The sequence below is a fragment of the Thunnus albacares genome, chromosome 7 (assembly GCF_914725855.1).
Source record: "Thunnus albacares chromosome 7, fThuAlb1.1, whole genome shotgun sequence".
NCBI lineage: Eukaryota > Metazoa > Chordata > Actinopteri > Scombriformes > Scombridae > Thunnus > Thunnus albacares.
In genome coordinates, this window is record NC_058112.1 from 16046932 (window position 1) to 16069220 (window position 22289).

A 22289-nucleotide genomic window follows, 5' to 3' on the forward strand; every position below is an offset into this window, starting at 1 on the left:
CATCCAACTTTTTGATTTTTGCTTCACATGAAGCATTTCTTACTCTTCAGTGAGTTGAGAAAATTCTCCAACCTCTTGGGCGTATGAAACCCTCATAAATCCTGTTTGATAATGTCAGAACAGCTTGTCACTAAGTTAAAGATGATACTGACTTTCAGCTGTCTTGAACTTACTTTAACTTTTTTTTTTGAGCTGGAGCATGGGATAACCTAATTTTATGACATGTGAATTTTATGTGAAAGTGATGATCACAAAAGGCAACAAGTTGAACTGGGAAAGATGATGTGATAGGGTGAATCTTTCTTCCTTTCTGTCTATTGAACTATTACACTACTTCTACTGAATATTACTCATAGCCTGAGGAGAAACTTTTAAAGAAGTGATTATCTTTACAGTAATGTTATGAATGGTGTACATAACTCTTGATATCAGTGTGAATAACTGCATTTATTCCCTTTATTCTGTCTGTCCTCATGTTAACCTGACTATTGTTGACTGATCGTTTTATCAATGCAGAACTGTTGCCTAGTTACAGCCTAGAGACTTGCCTGTTATTTAACTGACCTTCAAAAACAAACAAAAAAAAATTGACAGCAGTATTCCTTAACCAATGTCAGTGAGATAGCTCATATTAAATAACTGAGTGTAAAGCAATTAAACGATCTAATCATTGTCACAATGTCTGACGCCAAATCTGGGTGTTCACTGTTTTATAAGGGCATGTGGCGGGTCCAACAGTGCAAGTGAAATGAAATCATTTCTCCGCTGAATCTGCTGTGCCCATCACTCCCGCGCCTGATGTAACCAGATACAACCGTCACCCTTCACTGAACCTGCCAGCCAAGGCCATTTGTTTGCATAAGGGACCTGCCAGTAAAGCCATGTTGGCCATGTCAATGTGGCCATGGAATTACTGAAACTGCAATAGCAAAATACATTTGCTGGCATGCACTTGCACACGCTCGCACACAAAGTGTGACACCAAACAGTGCCTGTCGACAGGGTCTAGCCAAGGAACCACTTTACCATCAGCCCAGGTGATAATGATGATGCTCCATCAATGCCAGAGGGCTGGAGCTGAGGCAATATAAAGCATACCCATACAGAGAAATACACATATGCACACACATGATAAAAATGATCTCCTGTCTTTCTGAATATATGGCTGTTTAATGAGGGTAATTACCTACAGTATATTAGTCTCTATTTCTCTCTTATTAGCCCTTTGCTCCCTCCTTCTGACTGTTCCTGCTGTCTTTGGCCCATTCTGAACAGAAAACAGAACAGAAACCTTAAATGGAAAATAGCTATTACAATGCTGAGAGTGTAAACACGGGGGCCTTGAAAAGTTATTCACTGCAGGGTGGAGGATGGGAGTAAATAAGGGCGACATAACAATGTAATTCAAAGCTTATTATTGGCGCTGTCATCATAAAGGTAGAAAAACCAGTTTAAGTACACATATTTCATGGAGGAATAATCACACGTGCTCATCATCAGTGTCACTGGAAGAGGATTTCTTTATTTGCTCATGCTCATTTATACATCCATCACAGGCCATGACATCAGCATAGGCTATGGGTTAACACCCCCACTTGCTCTTATACTGTACAAGTCATACTCAACACAATGTTATCAATTACACATGTTGCACACAATTATACACTTCACAACAACTTCCTCCCTCATTACCACCACTGAGGTGTCCTTGAACAAGGCCCTTAACCCTAACTGCTCCACTGGAGCTGCTCAGTGGCCGGCAGATCAGACTGTGGTTGTACTGGGCAGCTTCCAAGTATGAATGTGTAACTGTGTGAATGTGATCAGAGCTTTACTGAAAAAGACAGCATTGCTCTCTGTGAAATTCCCCTGAATAAATAAAGGTTAAAAAAAAAACTGGCTGGCTGGTCCGGCATTTCAAACATATAAACCACAAATTTTTCAACCTTGAGCTTAGTCAAAATATTTGCAACTATGTCTGCTGTTGGAAAATATTGAATAGTTATTTTACTATTTCTGAGTGCAGACCGAGTGAAATGATACCTGTTGACATGTTTACATCTCTGACGACATAATGGGTTCTTTGACAGAGCAACTGCACCTTACACATCTTCAAAGATTTTTACTGGTGCATATTGGCACTCACTCTCCATACCATTCAATAACTGAACAAGATACAAACTTTCTTGTATGGTTGCAGCCAGTGCCATATACTCTGCTTCACATGTACAGCAGATGAAGCTACTGTTGGCTGCTTCTTAGATTCCCATGAAATAACAGGCCCATTTTTAGTTAAACTAAACCAGTACCCTGCTGTGCTTCGTCTGTCGTTTTGATCTGCTGCCCAATCAGCATCACGACATGCTACAAGTTTGTCTTCTCTGTTTTTAACACAACTCTTGGTTTATTGTACCCTTCAAGTACCTCAACACATGTTTGGCAGTTATCCAGTGTTGTTCCTTTGGCTCTGATAGGTATTGTGACAGCTTGCTGCTAATCCAATTTTGACCAGGTCTTGTTCATGTCATTACGTATATCAAGCTGTCTACAGCTTCACAATATCTTTTTGGTTGAACAGGTTCACCATCACCATCAAAGTTTTGTTTCTGTTCACATGGGGTTGACCTTGTCTTACAGTCAGACATGCCAAACCTCTCCAGTATCTTTGTTATGTACCTTTTTGGTTCATCCTTATTTCTCCTTCTCTCTGTATAAAACCAATGCCTAGGAAATGCTCAAGTTTCCCAAGATCCTCCATCTTGAATTTTGCCCTCAACATTTTTTTCACACCATTGAGTGAGTCACTTTCACTAGCAGCGATAATTAGATCTTCAACCCAAATGATCAGATCAGAATTATCCTTTCATTTTCACTTTGTTTGCTTAAGACACAATGATCTGCTGGAGACTCTGCAAAACCATTTTCACCGAGGTGATCATGCAACATTTTGTTCCAGTTTTCTACTTGTTCAATTTGCAGACTAGCTTTTCACCTGTGTCTGACTTAACTTCAAGTCCTCCAGGTTGCTCCATGTACACCTACAATCAATTGGAGCATGTAGATAAGCTGTTTTAACATCCATCTGGTGTAAGTCTAAGTTAATCTGAGCTGCCAGTTGCATCAAGCTACGTACTGATGTCATATTTGCGGTTGGAGAGAAAGTCTTCTTGTAGTCTATTTCTGCCACTTATCTATAACCCTCTGCAACATATCTAGCCTTGTATGTTTCAGTCTCATCTGAATTGTCTTTAACCACACTGACCCATCTAGCTGCGATTGGATTTTTCCCCTCTGGCGGTGCGGTCAATGTGAATGCATCATTTTCCCAAAGGGAATCCATTTCCTCCTTCAGCACCCTAGCACTAGCACAAATTCCTGGCTTTGATGAGCTCAGGGCTTCCTTGAAGGTTTGCAGTACATTACACATCACTCTATCAGTAGTCACTATTTGCTAGTATCTTGTCATCACACTACACTTTATGCTCATAGTCATTCAAGCACTGGGGCCTTTTCCTCTCTCTTTTGGGATAGTGTGTACTATGACTATCTCCTCCCTGTCCTGTCTGAGTGTCATTGTCACTCTCTGAAGTTTCAATTTGAGGGTCTTGTGTCTCATTTGAACTTTGATCAGCCATCTTGGCTTTTGGCATGAGGGATACAAATCTCCTACTATGAAGATCATCATCACTCACTTCCAGATCCGTCTGAGTTTGGCACTGAGTTTCAACTACACTTTTTGTAACGAGCTTCACTAACCTGTGTTTAAGGACTCTCTCTGTGGCTATTTTCGTCATACCCAGCAAAGATCCTCCTTTTACACTGTGAGTCTTTTTTTTCTTGTCCTGTTTGTATGCATAGCAGACCAATCTAAATACCTTTATCTTTTAAAGATTAAGCTTCCTCCCTGTCAACATGTAGTGTGGAGTCTGTCCTACACATCTGTTGCAGCACCTGTAACGAATTACTGCAGTAGTCATTACAACATATGTCAACAACTTCTTTAGTAAATTGCTCTCAAGTAGCATACATCTTGCCATTTCAAACAGCATTCTCCAATTTCTCTCAGTGGTCCCATTTTGATAGATGAGTAAGGTGCTGAAGTCTCATGTTTTATGGCATTCTTACTGAGCATACCAAAAGTCTTTTGCTGTGAACTCTGTGCCGTTATCTGACCTAATACAACTGATTTTCCCATAAGGAATCATGTCAGCAAGGAACTTTTCGTGGCTTTGACAGTATCACTTTTTTGCTTTCAGGAAGTACACAAACACTGCCCCTGCATAATCATCAGTAAATGCTCGAGTGTATCTAAACCCATTTTTTGCCTCTGGCTCAATAGGACCAGCCAAATCAGTGTGTACGAGCTCAAGTGCTGCTTTTGCTCTTTCATCAGACTCTTGGTTCCTACTCTGAGCAAATTTCCCTTTTGTGCAGACTTCACAGTTTAGGCTAGACTTATCAATCTTTCCCTTGATTTTCATCCCCTCTGTTACATTCTGCAACTCTGACACATCATCATGATTACAGTGACCAAGAATTTTGTGCCATGTTTGAATATCATAACACCCATGACATCCATCATCATTTTCATCATATACAATGTTTAAATAGTAAAGTCTATCGTACTTTTTGATGTCCCACTTGGATGAGCTGGTCACACCCTTGTTGAAAGGTGACTGAAGCTCTGTTGGCTGTTGCTGCTTTGACAGAGAAATTGTCCTGTGGATGCAACGGTATGTGCAGCGCCACGCCGGCATTGTATTCACCCAATGACCCTTGCTGTCTTTCAGGCAGACCTCCGCATCACCTCTCCTCAACGTAACACGGTTCGTTCTTGTTCCATCAGCCAACCCCAGGAAGTGCTTTTCTGGCTGGAAAGTCTCGTCAAACTTCTTAAACTTCTTGATGTCCATGATTATATGTGACGTTACTCCTGTATCAACCATCGGCCCTTTCTGTTTCAATCCATGAACCTTACAGTCACTTATTTTGAACGCAAATGTATGGTCTTCAGCGTTGGTTGCTTATTTTACATCGTCTCTCCTTTTTCCTCTGCAATTTGCATTAGTACATTCCTGGGCCTTATGCCCTTTCTGGCCGCAGTTGTAGCAGGTTATCTCTGAGCCCTCTTTATTTCTCCCTCTCACCCAGTCACTTGCCTTCATCACTTCTTGGTGCTCTCGTAGCTCCTTAACTTAGTTTTGAACCCACCAAAAGTTATCTTCTCATCACCCTGCGTTATGTAGATGGCAAACAGCTTAAATGACTCTGGCAAACCTCTCAGAATCATTGCAATCAACAGTCCATTGCTAAGAGTCTCTTCAGCATTTCTTAGTACTGTAATAGCTGTCTCTATACTAATGATGTAGTCCGTAACACTCTTGTTGGTGACCTTCTGGAGAGATGTTAGTTCTGTGTAGAGGCTAATCATGCGTGGCTTCCCTTTCCCGTGCAATGGTCCCTCAATATCTGGAATGCTTTTCTCCCATCATCCACTGCTTCTCTCATAATCAGGGAAAGACTTTTGTCATCCAAAATATGTATCAATTCAGTGTAGCCTTCCTCATTTTTCTTAGCATCCTCGTTCTCCTCCTCCTCCTCCTCCCCATTAGGGTCTGGCTCGTTCAATATGGTACCCCTTTAGCCCTAGTAACTGAGGATGGCCCAAAAACTTTGTCTCCCATAACTCGTGTGCCATTGACTTCCAAGTTCCCTCCTAGGCCCATAACCTGTTGGCGCTGTCATAATAAGGGTAGGAAAACCAGTTTAATTTCACGTACGGTATTTCACGGAGGAATAATCACACATGCTCATTGGTGTTACTTGAACTGGAAGAGTATTTCTTTATTTGCACATGCTCATTTATACATCAATCACAGGTCATGACATCATTGTAAGAGCAAACCTTAACAACATCTTAGCCTATAAGTTAACACTTATAAAGTGGAATGGAGACATCGTTAAGCATGGCTACACTAATAGTTTGTATCTCAGGTGATGGGATGTTTATACATGCAGGTGTAGTGAATTATCATTCAGAAGACCCAGGATAAAAATATGCAATAATAAAAAGGTTTTTGGCTCAACATGAATAACAGAAAGTAGGTTCTTTAGAGTAAGCTTTATAAGTTAACGTGACAATCTGCCTTCTCTTATGTAATATGTTGTACTATTGTTGTAGCATGATGTCCAAAAAGGCCTTTAACTTACTGTACACCACTGTAAGAATTTCATCACATTGTATTTTTATTCACTGCCTCCTGTTATTGTCTCTATGTGTATGTGTGTGCTCACATGCAGATTGATGTTTGAGTGACAATTTACTAAATTAATTTCACAGAGATGCTGCTCTGAGCTTTCAACCCTCACTCAATTCATCAGAGAGGAAGGTGTTCTTGTTTCTGTATCAACTCTGTATCAATGTATGATATTAATGAGGCAGTGAGGGGAAAAGTGTGTGTTGTTCTGTGTTGCTATGTTGTGATAGGTTACTTAATATCAGAACAATAATCTTCTGTTTGTGTTTCCATTTGACTGAGGTACTTGGGTTTTAGACTGCCTTCATTCAGAGCACACATCCCCTTAAAATAAAAACTAGAGATCTAATGCAAATTAATAACTGGTGCATTGCAGCCAGCTCCATAAATCTGTCATTGAATTAGGCCTCATTCAACATTCTGCTCAAACTAATAATGATCTATGCATAAACTCTCACATAATACATGTTTCACTGCTGCAAACCTCCGTTTTCTAGCAGGAAAAAGAAGACTTTGATGTTGGGCCATTAGGCTTTTCAAACAACAACAGTGACAGTGACATTACCATCTCTTAGTGGAGAGAGTGGCTGGTGCAAGAAAATGACACTTTCTTTGCATCTCTCATTCACTAAATGGGGTGAATTATTGCTGTCAACACATGCATTACTTCCCATATCCCACCACACACACAGGCGCACATACCCTTGGAGGCTTGTATTGTTTGGTGGGAAATAAATCAAAACCATGTCTCAAGTCTTACGGCACAATATGATGCTGATCCACAGCTGTGTATGTCAGAAATACCACATACCACAGCATAGCAGCTAACAGTGGATACACCTTAACAAATTTAAAAACATTATTCCAAATACATTTAGTTTGTTTTATCAGCCATTTCCAACTACATATGACCATTCAGATAAAAGAATTAGCCTTGACCCTTAACCATACTCTCTGCATCTATGTACAATACCTTAGTTGTTGAAGTAATGCAAATTCACCTGTAAGTGACCATTCAAATGAGTGTAATCATGGAGAAAACAAATAAGGAAATCAACTTGAAAAATCACAAAAAAACAAACAAGGGCAAAGATTTGGACACACATGCTCATGCACACACAATGGACGCACTCACGCACACACACACACATACACACAGTCACCCACAGTCCCTCACATGTCTCGCCCACAGCCCTTCTGGGCTTGTCTCCATGGTAACAACAGCAGGGATGGTGTCCTTGGCAGAGATGGAGGGATGGAGAGATGAAGAGAGAGAGGGGGTCAGAGAGAGAGAGAGAGAGAGAGAGAGAGAGAGGAGCAACAGACACTTGTTGAACGGTTAAAAGGATGTCTTGACATTCTAAATTTTAATCTGTTGTGTATTATGTTTCTCCCTTTCTGTGCTCGTTGTCCCTCAGGCTCTCTTCTTGTTTCCTTCTCAATGCATTTGAGATGTGAACCAGTGATGCTGGTGAGTTTTTTTTTCTTAAGGGATACCATGACATTTTCACTTTCATTCAATTATTCTTCTTTAACATGTAGTTTCAACAGCAAGGACAATGACTCTACATATGTAGCCACCTCAAAAAATGTAAACAAAGTTTTTGGTGTACACCACCAAAAAGCTTTGTTTACATTGTTCAGTGCATACCACTCTTTGGCTTTTAGGGTCCACCGAGTTTGCCTTGAGTGTATATACTCATATCAAAAACGTATATTATGTCTCAGCCTGAGCTAACAGCTGCTCTAATGGGGCTTTTTTGTTATGATTTGGTTTACTTTGACAGATAAGACAGTGGCAAAATGTCATCATGTCATGGTAGACTATCCAAATGAAATTCGGTTCTCACACTAACAGCAGAATGTCATTAATAATCACAGCGCTCTGCTTGCCATTCCCGGAGGCAGAGTCATTATTTTAATGCTCAGTTGTGAGACTGTCTTCTAAGTGCATTTTTTTGTATCAAAAAGAAATTTACTGAATAAATGACATTTCAACTCTGTATTAACTTAATTCTAAGAAATGCCCTTTGAGGCGCATCTCACAGAAAGTAATGTCACTCATGTACTCACAACTACCTGACAACACAGCTCTGTAGAGACGTTTGAAAAAAGTCATCATGACTTCGTCAACAAGTGACTATAAAGCTGCTCTGACTGTGCCTTTGTTGTCTCTGATTCTCCAGTAAAATGGTTGTTTCTATGTTTTGAACATTTTCAAATAAAATATGTCATTATTTAAAGACCATAGTTCATTGTGGACCCTCATCCACAGCTTAAACTCCTTTTTTTAATGTAGAAAGACTATGGACCACAGTTTATCTTAAGTCTTACAATGTACTGCTGTACGGAAGGTTAAGTCCCAGGTGTCCCTCTACCACACACTAAAAATCACTGAGTCAAAATTGACCTACTTTGGGTCAATATAACATGAATACAATACTGGGATAATGTCACCCAGAAAGCCACTCAAGACAAGTGGTCGTTTTGACCGAGTTTCATTGTTATTTTTTATTGTGCTGTTGGGTTATGTACCCAAACTTGTTATGATCTACTCTATTACATGTCATGGTTTGTTATGTATTGTTAATAACTTGTGTATCTTTTGAATGTCATTTTCATATTGTTTTGTACAAGAAATAATAAATTTGTGACAGTTCTTGGCTAAAGCTTGTTTGTGTAACACTGGGTCAAAATAACAGATTGCTACTGGGTAAAGTTAACCCAGTGTTATATTGGTGTTATATTGAGCCAAACTTGGTAAAATTTTAACCCAGTGATTTTTTGTGTACATAGTGTGTCAGCATGTGCTGTCCTACTGTTTCTGAAATATCTCTACAGAAATGTAACAAAGTGAAATCAGCTCACCCCATATAACTGATTTTCAGAACATGCACTCCATTTAACCTCCTGGGCCAGAATAAAATCTGAGCCAGACAACAAGCAAAAATAGAGCTTACTGTAACTAGTGAGTGTGTACTCACTGCTCTGTGGTACCTTCAGAGATCAGAGCAAAGTAGGGCCAAAGGCCCTCCAGGGTTCGAGAGGACAGGACAGAGAACATTGACCTTGCTCCTCATCATCATCTGTTGCAGCTGGATGACTGATGTCAGTCAGTCTACACTCTGGCAGATGTCTCAATAACAAGCACTCTACATCCTGGCACAGTGGTGTGTGAGCACATGTGTCTGTGTGTGTGTGAGGGGAGAGACAGATTGAGAGAGACAGAAAGACAAAGGGAGAAAGAGAGTTCTCCCCCAGGTGTAGACACTACCTGTCTTGATAGCAGATGGGGCAGATCAGATAGAGAGGTCCTTATGGTGTACGAGGCTTTCAGCAGGGGCACAGTAGGTCATACACACACACACATACACACACACACATTGGTAATGCATCCTGCGCCTTCATGCTGGTTCTGTGGGAGGTGAGGTGTGCATGGGGGCAAAGATAGGACAAAAAGAAGACAATAAACAAGAAAAAAGAAAACAGATGATGAGCAAGAGGAAAAGAAAGAAAAGGAGAGAAAGAATATTGTGTGTGTGTGTGTGTGTATGTGTGTATGGAAACATGCATCTGTAGGCATTCAACGCCTATTCATAAACTACGGGTTCATTGGAGGTTCATATACCACGAAGCACTGGCAGAGAGCAGATTTCATTATGGTAATTATGTAAATAGTTACGTAAATAAAATAAATATGTAAATATGCAAAGCCTCGAGCCATGCTGACACTAAAGCTAAAAAAAAAACAAAGAATGGGGACCTGAGGATGAAACATCACTTCATCTCCCCTCTCCTTTTATCTCCTCTCTCCTATCCTCCATACTTTCCTGTCTTTTCTCTCCCCTTGCTGCGTCCACCTGAGTTTCCCTTATTTTCCTTTGAGCTCCACTGTGAAAGGGCCTTTGTGTTGACTTCTGTGTGATTAGAGGCCTAACTGTTCCTTTCTTCTGACTTCGCCATGCAGCATGTATTAACTATATCCTTGTCAGCATCCATCTCTCTCCCGAGTGTTGTCTCAGTGCCTCAGATCTGTCAGGGCTGTGTGAGGAGAATATAAATAAATAAATGAATAAATAAATAAATAAATAAACACAATCAAGAAAAACAATGCTGTCAGCTCCCACAGCTTATGGTTCTCTTTGATTCTTACAACACCATCAGCACATTTCATTTGCCACCCACTTTCAAGCCTGTCTTGCCTCCTTCATTCCTTCTCTGCTTATTGCCTCCTCTTCTCATCATAGATAGATAGATAGATAGATGGATAGATGGATAGATAGATGCATTTAGCAGTGTTACTGTGAAATTATAGCTTGTGACAGTGATTACAATAACCACTCCCTCACTCTGACAAATAATTTACAAAACCACATCTATATTAATTTTTATAAATGTTCTCTGACACAACCTATTTCTCTTCTAAATTACATAGTGCAGGTTGTAGGACCATATTTTCTTAAATGGAGCTTCAAAGCACTTTTTAATGGATCGTCGACCCTGCTCTCATTTATTAATGTTAGCTATCCTCTGACTCTAGCAGCTGCGGGTTGAGTGGAGTCTACAGTAAATTTAGTCAGCTTTATTGTTATTGCTCAGGATAAACAATTCAGAAAAATCTAAATATCAATGCTATGTCCTTTTCTTTTTTTCTTTTTTTTAAAGAAACAAAACATTTAAAAATGAAAAATTTTCAAAATGAAAAGACCATTTTGTACACTTTTTAAAGGGGACGTATCATGTAAATTTCCAGGTCTATTTTTATATTTGTGGGCTCTACTGGTATATCTTTACATGAGTTACAGATATTTACCTTACACTGGCACTTGATGCAGCCCTCAGTTGAACCTCTGTCTGAAACAGTCCTTCTCAGCTCCAGTCCCTGTAAGGCCCCCTCTCAATGAGCCCACTCTGGTCTGATTGTCCCCTCTGCAGACTTACAATAGTAGTAGGATTTCGCCACAACATTAGCAACAAAGGCTGTGGAATAGACAGTCATTTGTGGGCATGTGTGAACAATCTGACGTTATCACAAAGAGGAAGTAGAGATAACATTTCAAACTAACCATTCAGAGCAGCCTGAAGCCTTTTGGGCTTTTGAGGGTTTCTGACTTGCAGGGAGCATTTTACATACATTCACCTTTAGTTTTGGACCTTTGACCATGTAACATAGACATCTGACATCATAACAGTATAAAAAAATCACAGAAAACGTGATATGTCTCATTTAACAACATTTAAATAGAAGCCAGCACAAGCTGTCTCTGTTCAAGATAATCCACTAACCTGAAACAACCAGGAAAATGGGGCCATTGCACTAAGGTGCCACTGGTTAGGTAAGCTGCTTGACAGACATAGTAAACCCAAATGTGTAGTGCAGGCCAACTGGGAACGTCTGGCAGACACCCCTGTCTGCATGGTCTTCATCTCCCAGCTCTCAATGTGGAGCAATATTTTAGTATCCCAGGGAAGGTTTGGGGACAGGGAATCTGAAAGGTTGCTAAAACCTTTGCCCATATCCTCATCAGTGTCTGTCTGGTGTCCACCTGCTGGCAGAGGAAGCTGTCAAGCTAAAGAGGTAAACCCAGGTAACCTCTGAATCAGCAGACAGGTATTGCCAGGCCACAAGTGCAAGTTCTGTTTATTCAGAAGCAAAAATCATGGTGTGGGAAGTGTGTGGGATGACTCGGGAAGGCAGGACCTTGTCCAGAGCTCTGCCACTGACTGTGGAAGTAGTCAGACAGAAGAGGGGACAGGAGCTCTCTCTGGATAGGCAAAGCTTTATATTCTTAAAACTTTTCTAGCAGAGCAATTTGTTTTGTTCCTCAGTTGTTTCTGTTAATAGTAAGACCACGGTCAATGATCTGTGATTATACTCTGCGATGAAGTACAATATAGTGTCTATCTCTTGATTCAACAGGTCTGGTCAGACTCTGCCCTGAAATGCAACTGGTTTCACGTGCAGTGGTCAGAGAGAAATGTATATTGGCATGTTAATGCATCTCTAACCATGCCGAAGGACCACTTAGATACTTATGTGGTATATGGCATGATGAAAGTATTAAAGTAAAGTGAAGGGAAGTGAACACAGTCAGATTACCTGTGTCAAACACCTCAGACAAGCTTCTGAAGCCTGTGCCAGAGGCAATTTGCCAAATGGAGACATAGCAATCTACTTTCTAAATGTAGGGTTGAGTGCAAACGTGTTTTCTTTTCAGGAGTGATTGCAATTTCCTACAGAAAAAAAGAAATCAGATGAGCAAATTTAATTGCTTGAGTTGCGCCAGAGTCTTATGATGCATGATAGAAATTGTAATTTGTCCCAACAGGATCTAGACACAATCTGAATAGATCTTGATACCAGACACATTTTGAATGAAAATAAAAAATCACATGAAACATAGCTTGACATTAACTCAGTTGGTTCACTCAATTTCATTTGTAAACCCCTTCAGGACTTGAAATTGCCAGTTAATAGACAAGAAAAGAAAAACATGTTAATGGTAGGGATCGGAAAACTCCTGTCAATTTACAGTCAGAGCACATTTTCTCTCTCTCTCTCTCTGTGAAGTAGATTCACATCACTTTTAGCTTGCTTGAATAGCTCACAAATATGAAACCCTGTAGTTCAAAGAGCTGTCAACATGTAATACACTTAGAGTGAGTGAGAGAGAGAGCGAGAGACAGAGAGAGTGGACTTGTACATCTGTCTGTAAATTTACAACATCTGCAAGGGCTTTCAAATCTAAATCAGAAAAACGGATGTGGGAAAAGAGCTTAGAGCAATGCATTCACAAGCCCACTAAGAAAAAAAAATGCTGGATTTGAATAATTTAAATTGAAACGGAGTCTACTACATACGGTGCCAACAGTAATATGATATGCATGTAGTATATATTGGCGCAGATTTGTAAATCCACATGCATGTACAGTATTTGTGCATGTTTCAATAGATGACATTTGACTGAGTGAATTTGTTGTTTTCACTGAAGTTCCTCCCTTTCGCTATTGAGCGCAGAGTTAGTAATGGGCTGAACTGATTGTGGCGGTAATTACCCATATTGAAGAGTGTATAGTGTCCTGGCAGCAGTTTGTTCCCTCTGGCTATCCTGCTTAGTGCTTAGAAAAGAATAAAACAGCTGAAGGTTACAACGTGCCTCAGCTTTAAAGGATAAAACCCCCATTTAGAAACAGATGCTTGAGGGAAATTAAAAAAACGGAGGGAGAGTTCACTGCCTAAGATTGCATCATCGTCAGCCCGACAGCACAATACACAATCGGCTTATCTTACTGGAGTTGGCCTACTCCTCTCTCGGCACTTAAAATAACGCATCAAAAACCGTTCTACCTGGTCCCATCTGCGTGGCTGGATCCAAGCCAAGTACCAGTGTTTCAGGCAGATAACGGCCTGACTCTATGATCAGGATGTGTGCTGCAGGTCAAACTGGTGAGTTATTATATATGTCAGCACCTTTATTGATTAAAATTGATTAAAAATGGTAAAATAAGCCTGGATAATGGGACAAACCAACGTCAATTTATCTTCACTTAAAGATTAGACTGTTGGGAGCCTTTCTACATGATTGCAGTGCAGAGAAAGTATCTAGCATTGCTTTGCATGAAAGCTCAGAGGATTTCCTCTGCAACCCACACTACACATCCCATCTCCTCAACCCAGAAATTACAGTTCCAGTAATTACAGAACTCTAATTAAGCCAGGAGTGGCAGAGAATGGAAAGGCATGCTCCCATGACATTTCTTCAACAAGAAAAATGATATTCCATATTTAGCTGGGGTTTGGAGAAAATGTGGCAGGATAATGGATATGGTGGTTTGGAGAGGCAGAGGTCCTTGTGTTAGCATCCTCTGATAAATACTACACTTTATTTTGTGTGACCAATATAACCCATTAAGTGCTGTAATGATATTAATCTAACTAAATACTGTGAAATTGTATGGCTTGATTATAATGAAATTGCCAGCATGCATTAAAATGATTTCATTAAATTGACTCACAAAACGTCCATCAACAAAGTGTGTCATTAGCAGAATCTATAGCCCCTATAGCCCTTTTCTTAGCTGCTCTATACAACAATTTAGACTTTGGGGCTAAAAGCAACCATGATGTCATGATCAGAGGTTTCAACTGTTAGCCACAGTCACACTCTCACCTTAGAGAGAAAAATACATAAATGTATATATATATATATATATACACACACACATAATATATACATATTATAGTAACCGTCATTAATACATGGTATATTGATAGTTAATTTAGTTAATCATTATTTTACTGTTATGAAACAACGAATAATTAATAATGTTTACTAATTAGTAATGCTATACTGTAATTATTTTATCACTAGTTTATAAATTATATATTATATATCATAGCTGATAAGAGACAATAAGATTCTGATTACATTAGTAAACTATTAGCTATATAGCAGTTCCACACATTGTAACATTTTATTACAATATTAAATATTTGTTAATGATTACCAAATGATTTGTAAACCTTTAAGACATTGTCTGTAAAACATCTATACACATTATGTAGACATATGGATCAGATATTTGTAACACTTGGTTAATGGTTAATAATTGGTTTGTTAACACCTATTACTAAGGACATGTAAATGTATAAATTACTATTCATGTACAAAGCCTGTTGTAGACTATTCAATTGGAAAACAATATACAGTCAAAGGATGGTAAGATGTGACAACAATGGAGAAACAAAAACTTTCACAATCTCTTCTGAGCAGCATCAGTATTCTTATAAACATTCTCCACAACTGTTGATGACAACTGTTAAAAAGTTATTTTTCAACAATTAACACCCAATATTCCTGCATTGCTGAACAAAAACTGACCTTGCATCACAATAAAAATTGGAACACAGCAGCAGTGAGTGAACCTCTTAATGTCCTTTGGGTGCAGCAGACCTTCTCTAAATGTTTTGGTATTTTGTTTTGGGATCTGTGCAACATTATGACACACAGTGTAATTTCTTCCTGCTTAGGAAAAAGAAAAATCCATACAAATGCCAAACCAGCATGCTGCCCTACCTTTTACTTTCTCTCAATTACAGGGGGACAAGACATTACATTACGTTTTTACTTGGAAAACTTGGAGATCCTTGTACTACTCTTGTCATGTTAGTGTAATCTTCATTTCTGACAAATGTAAACTATGTTTTCCATTAGGATGTCAAAATTGACTTTGTAAAATGTGATAGTGTATTATTAGCTTATTGTAAAGTTATAGTAGCATATTGTTAAACATAGAAATTACTATTTTCGGAACAAGGGGTAAACGTAGATCAAGAATAGATGGTTTAACATGCTCATATAGTATGTTTTTACAATTACTGGTCAAGCGGATAAACAGGTTTTACAGATTTTCCTTACAGCATCTTTCTTTCCCTCTCCTCTCTTTTTTCCTCTTCTTTGCTTTTACTGTCTTCTTTTTTTTTCTTGTCCTTACTGCGTTTACTGACATCCTTTCTCTAATCTTCAGATGATGAAGTGGAGGAGGATGAAGAGGATGAAGACAAGAAAGACAATGTTGAGGAGGAAGATGAGACCAGCTTGAATGTCTCTGATGAGTCAGATAACTCTGAGTTGCTTATGTCAGCTGAAAAGCCAAGATCTGCCCCAGCACTGCTTTTCTTCTTGTCTAATGCAGAGAAAGAACAAATAGTAGAACTGTGACACATGGATGACAAAATTACAGTTAAGACCTCATAAAAACAAACAGAGAAAGAAGAGTATGTGGTAAAAAGAAAAACAGGTCATGTGATAAGGGCTTAGTAAGTATGCACGTTTCAATGTGACTTTTTGTGTGTTTGCAAGTTAGGTCCTGAATGCCTGTGTGTGCTGTAAAAGTAAATAAAAACAATATATTTTCACAAGTATACTGTTCCCTCTCACAAATAGGCATGTAAACCCTGGCTGAGCTGGCCTTATGATATAGTTCAAGTTTAATTGCGCATAAGTATTAGTTACTGATAATGTAACTGTAAATTGAATATTTGAATTCTGACAGCTGCTTCAAAAGGGAGTCCCTTTCTTTGGTCAACGCAACAACTTTCTTTGATCGAAGATCTTTTTTCTTTGCCTTACCAGCTGTGTGTGGCACTTCTTTGCATATGGCACAGCTGTTGGGGATGCAGGCACCCCTGAAATGATACAGAAATGTGTGTTAATTTATATTATTTAACCATGAACTTCAAGGAAGAGTGAAGCATGATGCCATTGTAAAAATTCAACTCACACTAAGTTGATAAGTTTATTCTGCATAGTGCTGGTTGTGAATGTAGCAGGAAAGAAACTGAAACATGTCTACAAAGTGGTGTAATGAAAGTGTCTTGTAGTCTCATGATAATAAAGGACGAGCTGTTAGGAGAAGTTTCTGACTGGTACAATGGCTATTAGTTAAAAAGCTCCACTTTCCTGTCAAAACAACAGTGAAACAGGACAAATAATTATACAGGTATTATTGTTATAATCAAGCATCAATTATCTGTTGCCCAATTTTATTAATTTATTGTCCAGAAAAAAAAATAAATGCCAAAATCCCTAATTGAAACAACACTTGTAATAAATCAATACAACAGCACGCTACAGCACACCATTTGAGTCAAATGATAGAAATGCAGTCTGTGCATTGAACTGAAATGTTCACCATGTGTGGACAGTGTCTAAAAATGACTTGATGTGCATTCTTACCGTGGCCTGTTTATGCCGATAGACCAGCCGGAAGTTATGGTGGAGCATTGAGCAGTGAGTGATGCTAAGCTGCAAAATAAACACCTGACCAATAAGGGTATTTATAGAAGCCCATTTCTGCCACTGTGATGAAAAAAAAAATCCTGTAAGTCATTATAATGAGAAACTATCTCATAATAATGACTTAGTATCTCAAAATAATGACTTAGGCTAGTATCTCATAATAATGACTTAGTATCTCATAATAATGACTTATGACTTAGTATCTCATAATAATGAATAAAATGTAGCTCAATCAATTAAATCAACTAAAGACCATTCCATCCTATGATTCATTCTTATTTCATCTTCCCCCATTTATTATGTTTTTTAGTTCAAGAATTAGCTTGAAAATGACTGAACATCGCCATCTGCGAGTGTTCTGCCACTAACTCATTATTTTGAGATACTAAGTCATTATTGTGAGATACTAAGTCACTATTATCTAGGTCAGATTTTTTGAGTGGCAGTGCATTTTGCAAATGCCAGATTGCGAGCAGCGAGGAGGAAGAGAATTCACCAAGTTCAACCATCATTCTCAACCCAGATACCTACTCCTCCTGTACCAGTTTCTTCTCAACAAGTGCCAAGTAGTAACTAACACTTTCCCCGTCAGCAGCAGCAACAAGCTGTAACGTTACTCTTGAAACACTCTTTTCAACTGTCAGTCGGATAAAAACTGCCATTAGGCCATCAGTGATGACATACAGACTCTTTGTCCATGCCCTCCTTTGAAAGAGAACTGACTGAGGGCGTTGGACTATGATGAAATAATTTCAGTGTTCAACACCAAACCATCATGCATCATCAAAAGTAAGCTAATTTACAATTTCGGGCTGTATTAGCCTATTGCCTTTTTAAATATTGTTTATTGGGTCTAGTTTTGTTCGATGTACAAAAACGCTGATGTTGCTTCATCTGCCATCTCTGTGTGTGTGTGTGTATGTGTATGTGTGTGTGAGTGTGCAATGTGTGTGGTTTATGTGGCCGCTGTGCCAGTATATGTTCTGGTGTAATTTTTAACGTTACTGAGCACGTTGGTGCTGGTGTGTGTGTGTGTGTGAATAAATGGCCGCCGTGCCAGGCTATGCAATGCCGTCAATGTTCCTCTTGGTGCCTGTAGCATTTCCTCTGATGATGTATAAGGCTGGTATAATGGTCTATTTTGGTTAACATAAGCGTTTCAGAACCTATTGTATCTGATTGGTCTTGCACGGGCAAGGCCCACCTGATTTTCTCTGTGCCCACCTTCACTGTGATTTCTGCCTACACTTCTGGAGTCGAGTATGTGTGGGGTCCCAGCTGATGTGGCCATGACTACAACTGGGCAATGGTCACGTATGTCCCGCTAATACAGCCAATCAGAATGAAGGATAAGTGTGTTATACGAAAAACAGATTTTCAAGTTTCTTTCTTTCAAAAAGGGTCAGACCTGGAACAAAATTAAGCCCTGGCAATTTTCGTCTGGACTGGGCCCATTTTTCCCCAACATAAGCACTTATGAGTTGCATAAAGCAATAACAGGCTATTTATAAAATATAGGCTAAGTAATAGACATCAAGTTGGCACTCTAACAACAGGCGTACTTATAGGGTTTCATAAAATAATGTCATAAATAAATAGCCTAGAGGAAAAGTCGGCACCCCATTAACCGCACTTAGTATTTTGCTTGTTTTACAATTGATATGGGCAACCCAAATCTTGATGCACTTATGCTACAATCTGTAACTTCACAAATAAAAAAAATATGACATAATCATATGTCATGAATGTAGTCTATGACAAAATGCAATGCTGTCTTCATAAAACAAAATAGCCAAAACTTAATTTTCACACTGGACAAAAGCTTTCCTGTGATGATCTGGATATGTGAGAGCTATTTATAGTCAATCATCTGACATTGTGTTTGCAGCTGATGCAATTTACACATCAGGCTTAACAGTCAGGATTTCATGCCACAGACACTATTTAAATGTTCATTCACTGCTATTGTCTGGCTGTGACAAGCAGCATGTCTGCACCCTGTTGGAGCTGACCCAGTGTGATAATCAACTGATATCTTTTAAAGAAATAGCACAGCACAGCAGCCTTAAGCAGCGGATAGAATCAAATAGCATGTCCTACCTTCAGTGTGCTCTTCTCTGCCATCCTGGCGATAACGTTATTCCAGCAGTGTTCAAAGCCATTAAAATGTTTTTTTTCATAGCCATAAGCATGAACACTTCAAGATGTAGTGCTCTGTAATCTATTCTTGATGAATTTTACAGTTGAAAAGCTGTGTTTGTATGCCATTTGCGTAATGGAGAGGATCAAGTCCGGAGCTCCGCTGTTAACTCTGTGACTATGTGAGTTAACGTTCACCTGTTTTGGGGTGTCATGCACCTTTAGCTTGTCTGCGGCAGTGGCTCTCCACTGGAATCAGCCTGCTCACCTGTTCAGACTCTTTCCTCCTACTCTTCATTTGGCAGTAGACTGTTAATATTATCAATGCAGCTAGGCATGCTAATTGTAACTGGATTTTGCATGGCAGTGGCATCGACATTTTGAATAAATTTGTTAACTTAAAACATTTTGCGGCATCAGTCACAAGATTTTTTTTTTCTCTCTGACCTTTTCTGCTCCACCTTTTCGCTTTTTGGAACCTTTATCCATTTGTACATGCTAGCATTATTTTAGATTCAAACTTCACTCTTTCAGTCTTGATTTGATTATTTCCTACTTGACCTCTGACATCATATGGATGGACGCATCCACTTTAGGGGGTGGGAGGAGGACAATGTTAGCACTTCGTGCACCTGGTTTACAGTATAGTTGCCTATTTACAATTGGGACTGTGTAACCCCCAATCATACGGAGCAGTAGTGGACAGCAGGTCTGCTCCTCAGCAGATAGGTTCAATAATGGTGGAGTTCCAGTTACACCGCAATTAAACATTTTAAAACAAGATTTTACCACCTGATAACTGCAGGAACAAACAGCCGGAGAGTTACAGAGCTACAGAACGAAATGCAAAGAGGATTTCTGTTGTTTTTGTGGGTGCTGGCAGCGTTTCCTACCTCAGACAGTCACAGACTGAGAAATTTCCTCCAGCAGGTCAGTGCTGCTGTTAGCTGCTTTTAGCTGCTTTTAGCTCCTGAAGCTAAAACTTCTATAAAATAAACCAAGTTAAGCACAGACAGGTTTATTTAAGAATTACTTATGGCTTGTTTAAATGTCATTGCACTGTTTGTCTTCCTCTCATTATTATCATTATTGTCAATTTTCTCTGGCCAGCCCCACTCCCCCCTCTTAGCCCCTTGCCCACATTTTAACATTTTTCAAGGTTATGTGGGTGGAGTTAGGCTCAGACCTTTGAGTGAAGTCACACCTTAAAGTATCAAAAGTAAAAGTGCTCATTACACAGCAGAAAACCTCTGTCAGAGATTATTATGATTTATAAACTCATATTTTTCATGTGTAGAAGCTTGATCTTTAAAGTAAACTAGCTATAGCTGTCAGATACAAGTAGTGGAGCTAAAAGTAAAATACGTCTCTCATATGTAGTGGAGTAGCATTATAAAGTAGAATAAAGTGGAAATGTTTAGGTAAAATAAAGATACCTTCCAGTTTTAAAGTTTTCTTCCTATGTCTGTTTTACTCTTAACTTATCTCCAAGGAGGTGTCAGCGAAGCAGCTGTAGAGGAAGACAAATAAGGAAGTTAATTAGGCACAAGTAATTTCTCAGCGATTACAAAGTCTCCTTCTTCAGTTGGATGTTATATGTGTACAGGTTAGTTTAACAATTAACAATCAACAACACTATTATGTAAGTCACATATATTATACATAACATAATAGATCAAATCAAATACAGGTAAAATGTATTTCCTACAATTTTTACTCATTCAGCTCTTGCCATTGTGCTTCCTTTAATGCATTTTCTCATTTACTTTCAAGGTTTTCTCAAGGACTTTGTTTACAGCAGATTGATATGATGAAAGACAACATAGCAGAGAGCTCTGCAACCTTGACCAAGATGGCCAAAAAAGTGCGAAAAGCATGTGTGGTGGCAACGGAAAGACAAAGAGGACAGCATATAGGATGACAAAGACAGTTTATTGTAATAGATGAGAGTCACTTCTGACATAACAGAAAGGCAAATAGTTATTATTATAAAAGTAAAACTATAACATTTAGGTATTAATGATTACACATTTAGCTAGCCATGCCACGGTTATTACCCAGGTTTGAAATTTTTACTTTTCTACACTTTACCATGATATGGTGGCCAACAAGGGCAAACGCACTGCAACTTATGAAAACACGCACAAATAGACAAAACACAAGAAAATTAAGAAAACATCTTCCTCAATTTGACAACACATGCGGCATTTAGAAAATGCGCTGAAAATACCACAACACATTACAGAAGCAACAATAGAAATGTTTCCAGAGGACACAAATGACGCCTCTTTCCTACCTTAGCAAGGTAGACAATGAGCTACAACCTTACTTTCATCAAAATGAGCTGTTCTTTGAGCTGGACAAATAACATTTGTCTCTATGTACAGCTGGAAACACTTCCGTTGTGTTGTGGTATGTGCAACGCGTTCCCTATATGCTGTGTATGTATTGTCAAATTGATGAAGATGTTTTCTTAATTTGCATTTGTTTTGTCTATTTGCATGCATTTTCTTAAGTTGCAGCATGTTTGCCCTTGTTGGCCACCGTATGTTTGAGCTTCACTGCAGAATGATGTTAGTGCAGAGTTTGACAAGTGGAACATTTCTCTGTTCTCACTGAAAATCTGATTTTAATGGGTGGGCCTACGAACATGGTTTGTTACATCATAAATGGTTTGGAAGCCAATCCTGGTCCAATACTCCACTTACATAAATGTAATGTGGAAACTTGAAGCCTTCAGTGCACAAACACTGAGAAAAAACTTTTCAGTGAAGTGGGAGACATCTTGTATCCAGCAATTAAACTTCTGAAATTAAAAATAATTGTATATTCATTGAATGTGGAATTTTTAAAGAGGGAGAAGGAGTAGATGCCATTTTAATTATTTTAACTTTTAGAATATTTTATAGCTACACATCTTAAAACATGACAGTCTTCTCATAACTTTAACCAAGTGATTTTAGTGCCTAAACAGGACCATAAAAAAAGACATGGATCATGCTTCAGTTACTATGAGCATATTGTATTACAACACACTAGAGAATATTGGTGAGTAAACAAATTAATACATTTTGCAGATACGTTCAGTATC

At 38.9% G+C, this 22289-nt stretch overlaps 1 protein-coding gene and 1 long non-coding RNA gene across 11 annotated transcripts in view; one reads left to right on the top strand and one right to left on the bottom strand.

Moving 5' to 3' along the window:
* Window positions 1-14839: 14839 nt before the first annotated feature.
* Window positions 14840-17189, bottom strand: LOC122986169. The gene is made up of 3 exons (XR_006404254.1): window positions 16997-17189; window positions 16391-16446; window positions 14840-15944 (listed from the first exon to the last, which is right to left on the bottom strand). It is a non-coding gene; the product is annotated as an uncharacterized LOC122986169 (long non-coding RNA).
* Window positions 17190-17528: 339 nt separating this feature from the next.
* lrrc4.2 (leucine rich repeat containing 4.2) overlaps window positions 17529-22289 on the top strand; it is a 52189-nt gene continuing 47428 nt past the window's right edge. For all 10 annotated transcript variants that reach the window (XM_044356994.1, XM_044356995.1, XM_044357000.1 and 7 more), the window contains exon 1: window positions 17529-17848. The gene's annotated coding sequence lies outside the window, so the exon portion shown is untranslated. The remainder of the gene's footprint in view (window positions 17849-22289) is intronic.